The sequence below is a fragment of the Schistocerca piceifrons genome, chromosome 1 (genome assembly GCF_021461385.2).
Source record: "Schistocerca piceifrons isolate TAMUIC-IGC-003096 chromosome 1, iqSchPice1.1, whole genome shotgun sequence".
NCBI lineage: Eukaryota > Metazoa > Arthropoda > Insecta > Orthoptera > Acrididae > Schistocerca > Schistocerca piceifrons.
The window spans coordinates 757,904,369-757,913,676 of NC_060138.1; positions in this window are offsets into that span (position 1 = coordinate 757,904,369).

Here is a 9,308-nt window from a genome sequence, read left to right on the forward strand (position 1 = left end):
TTCCTGCCAAGTCTTTCTCCATTATCTCAAAAGGAACATCCAGCTTCTCGTAGCCATATTGCGCGACCTCGTTTAAACTCAGTGAGGTGTCGGTAAAGGCGTCTTTGTCGCCACTGTGCCCGTTGGCAATCTCGAACATCAACTTACGACGTCCAATATCAAAGGTAACTAACGATCACGACGTTTACAATATGTGTTTAGTGTATTTAAAGCAAACCTACTTTGTATCCTCACAGTGGCGATACTAGCGCCATTCTTATGCGAAACTTGAATAGATATCATGTTCAGATGTAGAAAAACGCCTACCAACTTTCATTTACGTCGCACAGCTCCTTCTTGCTACTTCGATTTCTTTCCCTCAGTGTATAAACCAGATAGAAATAGGAATTACGCGACATTGAGATGCCGCAAAGAAACACTAACAATGGTGACGAAATTGTTTAACCACTATTTTTCTATAATAAAGCCTTCGATAAGCCGCCAACTGCCGAAACTACCATCAACGAATAATCAAGACGAATTCGGAATCCAACAAGGACACCCCATTATCCATCTGGAACCTTGCAGAGTTATCAGTTTAATAAAGCTCTCTTTACATACGGTAAGACGTCATAATCTGACCACTCGAAAGGTTCGATTCCTATTTAGTCCTCCTTTATGTTTCAGTTTAATGATACTGAGCTTAAAGTATTTTGCTCCTGGTTGAGATATGCCATACTCGCACTGATTCCGCCAGTCATCGACTAACTGGATGCACATACACTACTGACCATTAAAATTGCTGCACCAAGAAGAAATGCTGATGATAAATGCGTATTCATTGGACAAATATATTATACTAGAACTGACATGTGATTACATTTACACGCAATTTGGGTGCATAGATCCTGAAAAATCAGTACCCAGAACAACCACCTCTGGCGGTAATAACGGCCTTGATACGCCTGGGCATTGAGTCAAACAGAGCCTGGATGACGTGTACAGGTACAGCTGCCCATGCAGCTTCAACACGATACCACAGCTCATCAAGAGTAGTGACTGGCGTATTGTGACGAGCCACTTGGTCGACCACCATCGACCAGACGTTTTCATTTGGTGAGAGATTTGGAGAATGTGCTGGAAAGGGCAGCAGTCGAACATTTTCTGTATCGAGAAAGGCCAGTACAGGACCTGCAACATTCGGTCTTGCATTATCCTGTTGAAATGTAGGGTTTCGCAGGGATCGAATGAAGGGTAGAGCCACGGGCCGTAATACATCTGAAATGTAACGTCCACTGTTCAAAGTGCCGTCAATGTGAGCAAGAGGTGACCGAGACGTGTAACCAATGGCACCCCATGTCATCACGCCGGGTGATACGCCAGTAAGACGATGACGAATACACGCTTCCAATGTGCGCTCACCGCTATGTCGCCAAACACGGAAGCGACCATCGTGATGCCGTAAACAGAATCTGGATTCATCCGAAAAAATGACGTTTTCCCATTCGTGCACCCAGGTTCGTCGTTGAGTACACCATCGCAGGCGCTCCTGTCTGTGATGCAGCGTCAAGGGTAACCGCAGCCATGGTCTCCGAGCTGATGGTCCATGCTGCTGCAAACGACGTCAAACTGTTCGTGCAGGTGGTTGTTGTCTTGCAAACGCCCCCATCTGTTGACTTATGGATCGAGACGTGGCTGTGCGATCCGTTACAGCCATACGGATAAGATGCCTCCCATCTCGACTGCTAGTGATACGAGGCCGTTGCCAGCACGGCGTTCCGTATTACCCTCCTGAACCCACCGATTCCATATTCTGCTAATAGTCATTGGATCTGGACCAACTCGAGCAGCAATGTCGCGATACGATAAACCGCAATCGCGATAGGCTACAATCCGACCTTTATCGAAGCCGGAAACGTGATGGTACGCATTTCTCCTCCATACAAGAGGAATCACAATAACGTTTCACCAGGCAACGCCGGTCAACTGCTGTTTGTGTATGAGAAATCGGTTGGAAACTTCCCTCATATCAGCACGTTGTAGGTGTCGCCATGGGCGCCAACCTTGTATGAATGCTCTGAAAAGCCAATCATTTGCATATCGCAACATCTTGTTCCTGTCGGTTAAATTTCGCGCATGTCGCACGTCATGTTTGTGGTGTAGCAATTTTAATGGCCAGTAGTGCACGTTTTAATGTTTGTATGAGAACCAGACTGAAATCACGCAAGGCGTCGCATTCTTACTCTGCCTACGCCAGGCTGTCGGTGGAAGCTTTGCAAGCACATAGCTGACGACCACCTGGTGGGCATCTATCGACTAGCGACAGCGCTAGGTGGCACTGTGGAAACACGTTATAGTCGCATTCGGGAAGACGGCGATTCGAATCGCCTCCCAGTCATCAAATTTTAGGTTTCTCACGATTCCCCTAAACCGCTCAATTACAGTCCCAGTTTTGTTACTTTGAAAGGGCACGGCCTGTATATTTTCCAATTCAAGATTGTACTGCGCCTGTGACGACTCTAGTCTGTAATGCGGTGGTTTCCATTGTCTTCTACTTTCTCATGCCGTTTACTGTCACCGATTCGTACGCCGTTTTAAGTTTCCCACCTCACGGGCATGAAAAAAATGTTCAAATGTGTGTGAAATCTTATGGGACTTAACCGCTAAGGCCATCAGTCCCTAAGCTTACACACTACTTAGCCCAAATTATCCAAAGGACAAAAACACACACCCATACCGGAGGGAGGATTCGAACCTCCACCAGGACCAGCCGCACCACGGGCAAGAGAGTGTCCTATACACCTACCCATATACACCTGTTTGGCAAGGTCATTAACAGTATGAGCCCATATGGCAGAAGCCGTCAGCTGCTGTTGGAGCTAACTTTTATTTAAAATTCGAAATTTAAGTAAGGGCCAGGTTCGAAACCGGGACTCAAGACGTTTTGATTACTTTTTTTAGATGTTGTTGACAGGGAATCACCAGCTTTATTAAATTTCTTAAAGTGGTAATTAACGAGTTGCAGTATTTATATGAGGCGAACAGTTTCAAATCTTATCTGAGTCTCAGTTTCGAACTTCGCCAGTGCTTAAATTTAGAGTTTTCAATAAAAGAGAGCTGTAGTGGCAGCTGAAGACTTCCGGCACATGAAGTCACCCTTGTACTGCCAACGGCCTTTAGCAGAGTGCAGAGATGTAGACAGGGGTACAGGAGAATCTCTTACCCTTGGGGTGGAAAACTACCCCTAAAACAGGGAAGTATAATCGATAATCAACGGCGTGAGGATGCAGAAGGCAACATAAACCACTGGATCAAAGACGCATTATATGCATACACACGATATAATTGAAAAAGTGCCCTGAGGACCTTTACATTGGCAAAAGATCCCAGACTAGTTCTCCATTCGGACCATGAGAAAAGATTGAGTATCGAACGAAAGGATAAAGTTCCGCGAGTCGGGGCGTGGAACGTCAGAAGTCTGTACTTGGCAGGAAAGCCAGAAGATATAGTGAAATTCAGTGAATTGAAATGGAAAAAGTCAAGAATTTCTGATCAGTTGAATAAAGGGTAAAATCAACAGCAGCAGAAAATGGTATAGCGTCATTAATGGGAAGGTACGGAAGAGAATGAGCTATTGTGAACAGTTCAGTGTTGTATCGCCCATTGACAACAAACCAACACCGACAACAATAATTCAGATATACGTGCCAACCTCACAAACAAAAGATGAAGCTATAGAGAAAGTGTATGAGGATACTGAACAGTACCTACTGGGTGATGAAAATCTATCTGGCGTGGGGGACTGAAATGCTATTATATGGGAAACAGTAAAAGAAAGGGTTACGGGAAAATATGGGCTTGATAATACGACTGAGAGGGGAAAGACTAATTGAGTTCTGCAATAAATTCTAGGTAGTAATTGCGAATACTCTGTACAAGAACCACAAGAAGAGGAGGTATACCGGGCGCGGGATTAGCCGAGCGGTCTGAGACGCTGCAGTCATGGACTGTGCGGCTGGTCCCGGCGGAGGTTCGAGTACTCCCTCGGGCATGAGTGGGTGTGTTTGTCCTTAGGATAATTTAGGTTAAGAAGTGTGTAAGCTTAGGGACTGATGACCTTAGCGGTTACGTCCCATAAGATTTCACACACATTTGAACATTTTTGAGGTATACCAGGAAAAGCCCGGCAGATACGGGAAGGTTTCAGTTAGATTTCATGATGGTGAGGTAAAGATTCCAAGGTCAGATATCGGACTGTAAGTCATAGTCAAGAGCTGATATAGACCCAGATTACAATTTAGTAATGACAAAGAGCAGGCAGAAGCTTACGAAATTAGTCAGGAATAACCAATGTGCTAATAAGTGGGATTCGTAAATACTAAGCAATGAGGAGATACGCTGGAAGTTTTCTGAGGCTGTATAATAACTCAGCAGGTATTTCAGTAGAAAAGCATTGGACATATCTGAAAAGGGCAGTCGCAGCGGGTGGGAAGAAAGACATAAGTACAAGGCAGATAACAGCAGAGAAACCGTTGGTAACTGAAGAAATAGTACAGTTAATTGACGAAAGAGGGAGACAAAAAAAAAAAATCAGGAAAATTCAGGCATACAGGAGTACAAGTGACTTACGAATGAAATAAACAGGGAATGAAGAAAAGCTAAGCCCAAATGGCTTTTAAAAGAAGAGGAGAAGGTGAATACTTTGAAGGATTAAACTGAAGTTTACGAAGGGGCAGTCTTGTCTCAGGACCTGATAGAGGAACAAGCAGGTGTCGGCAGGGAAGATGTAGAGGATCCAACTTTAGAATCAGTATTTATACTGATTTGACAAAATTCATGGGATACATCGTAATATCGTGTAGACATTGTGCAGCTACTCGACATGCCATAGACTCAACAATTAGTGGGAGGTCCTCTACAGAAGTATTGAGCCATTCTGCCTCTAAAGGCGTCCATAATTACGAAAGTGTTGCCGGTGCAAGATTCTGTGCACGAACTGACTCTCGATCATATCACATAAATGTTAGATGGGATATGGGTGGGCAAATCATTCGCTGGGACTCACCAGAATGTTCTTCAAATCAATCGCGAGCACGGGGTGACATGGTGTATTGTTTTCCATATGGAGCCACAACGAGCTCCCACAGTGCCTTTTTGACAACTTGAGCTCTTGGCTTCGTGGAGTCTGGGCACACACTAAACCACCATCAGTTTTCACGAACTCAAATGGGTACTCGTCTAACCAGACTGCGATTTTCCAGTTCTCTACGGTCTAACCGATATAATTGCGAGCCCAGAAGCGTTGCAGGCGATGCCATGATCTTAGCAAGGGCCGCCTGATGAGAGGAAATGCTTCAAACCTTGCATTGTCAGCACACTCTTAAGACTGTGGCACTCGGAGTATCGAATTCTCTATTCCCGAAGTAGGGCGCCCATGCTTCTATTTCCAACTATCATTCCGCGATTCTGACGATAAAAAGAGTCGACAAGTGCAAAAATTTTAGCACAATCAGCTTAACAGCTCACGCACCCAATTTGCTGACAAGAATAACATACAGAAGAATGGAAATGAAAATTGAAGCTACAGACCACAGCGAAGCGATTCCTCGCTGCAGCGCGTTGTTGGGCGGTATCGTGTGGGCTTCGCAGCGCTGATGGATGCACGGAGCTTTGAGTCGGCTACTGACGGTCACCGCCACCACAGCAGTGAGTGGCGGTACAGAGAAGGGACAGCACAGCGTCCAAGACTAAGGACCTCGGCTAAAAGGTGGAGGGCTGAAGACGGCGACGGCTGTGCAGTGGATCCTGGAGTTATTCGGCTGCTTGGCAGCCACTGTTTCCACCGCCGGCTCAAACCACTGCCTGGTGAATCTAACGGTGTTTATTAATAGTGTCACAGCGACGGTTTTGCTGTCTTGCGGTTAAGAAATATATCGCTGGTCGGCACAGTGCAGTGTTGAAGTATTCTTACAAGAGCAATACCGCAGGCTGACCTAACGTGTTCCGCTTCTGCATGCCGGCTGCGTCTACAGCTGGGTGCTTTTGGTATGGTATTTGGAACACCGTTTCCCGAATTCACTTGATGTCGCCGTGTGTTTTAACATCGTAAAAGAACCAAATTACAGTTTATTAGTAACGTTATTGTTTTACGTTCCGTTTATCCTGGTGATCATGGTGTTCTTTAAATATTCACAATTACCACCTATATAAAGTTTAATGCGGAATGTATGAGGTACATAGTCTCGAAACGGTGGAAAATAAAATTGTCGTCAGAATTCAACAAATCTAGTATGCTTGGTAACTGAGCTTAGCAGCACGTAAGGAAACAATCTTTGATCTTGTCCCTCGTTTCAGTTGGGAGCTATACATATACAGTTAATGTTAGTTCGAAAGACAGTAAAGTACTGTCTATGGAAAGATAGAACGTAGTTTAACAACATTTTTCTTTATGCTCTCTTGCTCTTAGATGATTTTTTGATAATTAAGATTTATAGAAAAACATGCATCTGTTTTCAATATATACTTTATACACTTGGGTTCTTTTTATGGACTAAAATAACTAGCTTCGGAATATTCACTGTTTTAATAAATACACTGACAATCCAATAACTGCCATGCAAAATAATATTAGTAATATTCAGTTATGCAGTGGAGTATAACTAACCCAACTTCCGCGAATTCTGGCGGTCTCAAGGTTCTGCACACTGCTAAATTCACTTCTTAATGTTTGTACAATTATGCCAAACAGGTGCGACCACTGTACAAACATTGAGAACTGTGCATGATGTAAAGATTGAACATTCACGGCCGTGTACATGAGGTTCCCAATGATAACAAATATTTCTGTTTCAGGTAATACACTCTAAAATTTAATGTGCGTAATTGTAGCCAGAGGGACTTAGAGGGTTAAGAAGTATTGTCTTATCCAGTTTTCAGCATGGATCCGCTCACTATGTTTAACAAGAAATTAATATTTTATCTGCAGTAGATCAGCAACAACAGCAATTAAATTTGAAACTGCCATCGTCTGTTGTTTCATTTCCTGAATACCCAATCTATCTTTCTGTTACTAAACTTTTTTCTGATGCTCCTTTCTTTTGTCATATCCTTCTTCATCCACGTTAAACAATAAGAAACTTCGTCCCTCCCTTTACCTCTACTACGAGTAACAGTCGCTCAGTGACTCCATTTCCGTTTAGCTGCATTTTAATTACTTCTGAAATACTACTTATAGTTCCTGGAAATAGTACAAAAGCTATTTTGTACGATCTCAAATAGTTTTCCACATAGTTTACCTAAGTTCACACTAAGAAGAATATATGTAACACATATTGTGTACATTTGATTGGGAACATGCCAAAACATAAGTAATGAGAATAGCAAAAATCTACATGACTCTGACTGTTTACTCAGCATGCTGTTACGTCTTTTAGTTGGAGCCAGCAGTTATCGTGGTCTGTAATGAAAGTAAGTCTGGATGTCTTTATAGGAAATCCTCCTCTCACAGTTTGCCTGCAAGTCAGTAATGCGTCATGAGTGACAAGATATATTCTTTATCCCAGATATTTCCTGCTGGGGACCTATCAGGTCACACAAATTGCAGAGCCTGCTACTCTTCGATGACGGGCTCTCCATTACTCGTCAGATGCGGGAGAAGGAAGATGAGAACCCACCACTGCTGACATTAGAGACGGAGATCAAGTTCGGATTACAAAAGGAAGTAGAAGGAACCTGGCCGTGCCATTTTCAAAGGAACCATCAAAACATTTGCCTGGAGCGGTTTAAACAAGTCACTTAATACTTGTATCCGAATGGCCGGAGTACCATTTGGAAGAACAGAAAAAAATTTTACATGGTATTTATCAGCTATTTTGCTCGAGAAAGTAGATTCTCAGATTTAGATCGCCACGCTGTCTGCTCACTCGTTTTCAACCATCACTCTTAAATGATTTTAAGCTGGAATCGCCAGGAAACAGACAACAGATGTCGACACAATGGTATTTTCGCACATGCCACCAGTATAGGCGGCAGGAAATGGTAAACGTCGCGTCAATGCTCCAGCGTTGTGGATAAAGCAGTACGTTATGGGTATGCAGCCGTGTCGTATCTCGGTGTGATCACTCTGCCTGACCGCGCATCTCCTCAGGCTACAAGCTCACATTACCGTCATAACAACGTAAACCGCTCAAACCGAACTGACATAGCATGACAAATCCGTGTTGTGAAATCCACTCATACTGGCAGATCCCAACACTTTCATATAGTGATATATCTCTTCAAGCGGTCGACGAGGCACACTGACGGAGATTCATACAGCTTTTATATTTGTATGCTGCATTTTTCACAGACATTACTGAACATTTAACTGACATCCATCTGAACTGGCTTCTTATGCACTAAAACCCACATTGATGAATTTATGTCTCTGACGCTAAGGAAAATAACTTCTTTATCGTTTTTGTGTCTCTGTTGATTACTACGAATTTTAGAAACTCGTAACCTGTAATACGAATACTATTCAGATGAGAACAATATTGAGCTTGGACCACCCCTGCAACTCTAGCTTTCTGCCTATTGGTCTTGTCTTTGAGTTACAGTGAGGAAATCCGCCAATATTATGATGACATTAAAGCTTCTCAAGCAATGAGACGTAGAAAAAGGATATCACGCTATCAGCCAGTTAAAGAGTTCGTACATTTAGGGGGAAGTGGGTGAGTGTAGAAGTGAGATGATAGGAAATTCAATTTGTTTATTGCTACGAATGAAACTGGTGAGATATTCGACAACAAGGGTATTGTGTCACATAAATCCCGCTGTTTACGTGACCTCTGTCTAAGAGGATTTACACACACGCACACACACACACACACACACACACACACACACACACACACACACCACCACCACCACCAACAACAACAACAACGAAACAAACAAACACAGTTGGGTGCATGTTTTCTCTCAAATAATAACTTTTGAATTAACACATACATCAGGTACCACAAAATTAAAGACAATGCACCTTGAACATTCTAGTACTTTGACTACTTTAGGATGCTATTTAGTGCCTTTTACTAAGCTACCTTTAAGCCATTTCCTTAATTTCTCGCCTACTTACAAAGTAACCTTCTGTTACGTCTACCTCCCTCATAGCCATCTGCCTTTGTATATATAAGGAGCAGTCAAAATGAAAACGAGACAGCTGGAAAAACAATAAGTTAATTCTTTATTACTTCAAAATTATTCGCCACAGCTATTAACACATTTATCCCACTGTGAGTCAAGACGGTCGATACTTTCATGGAGAAATGTTGGTGGTTACCTGCGGA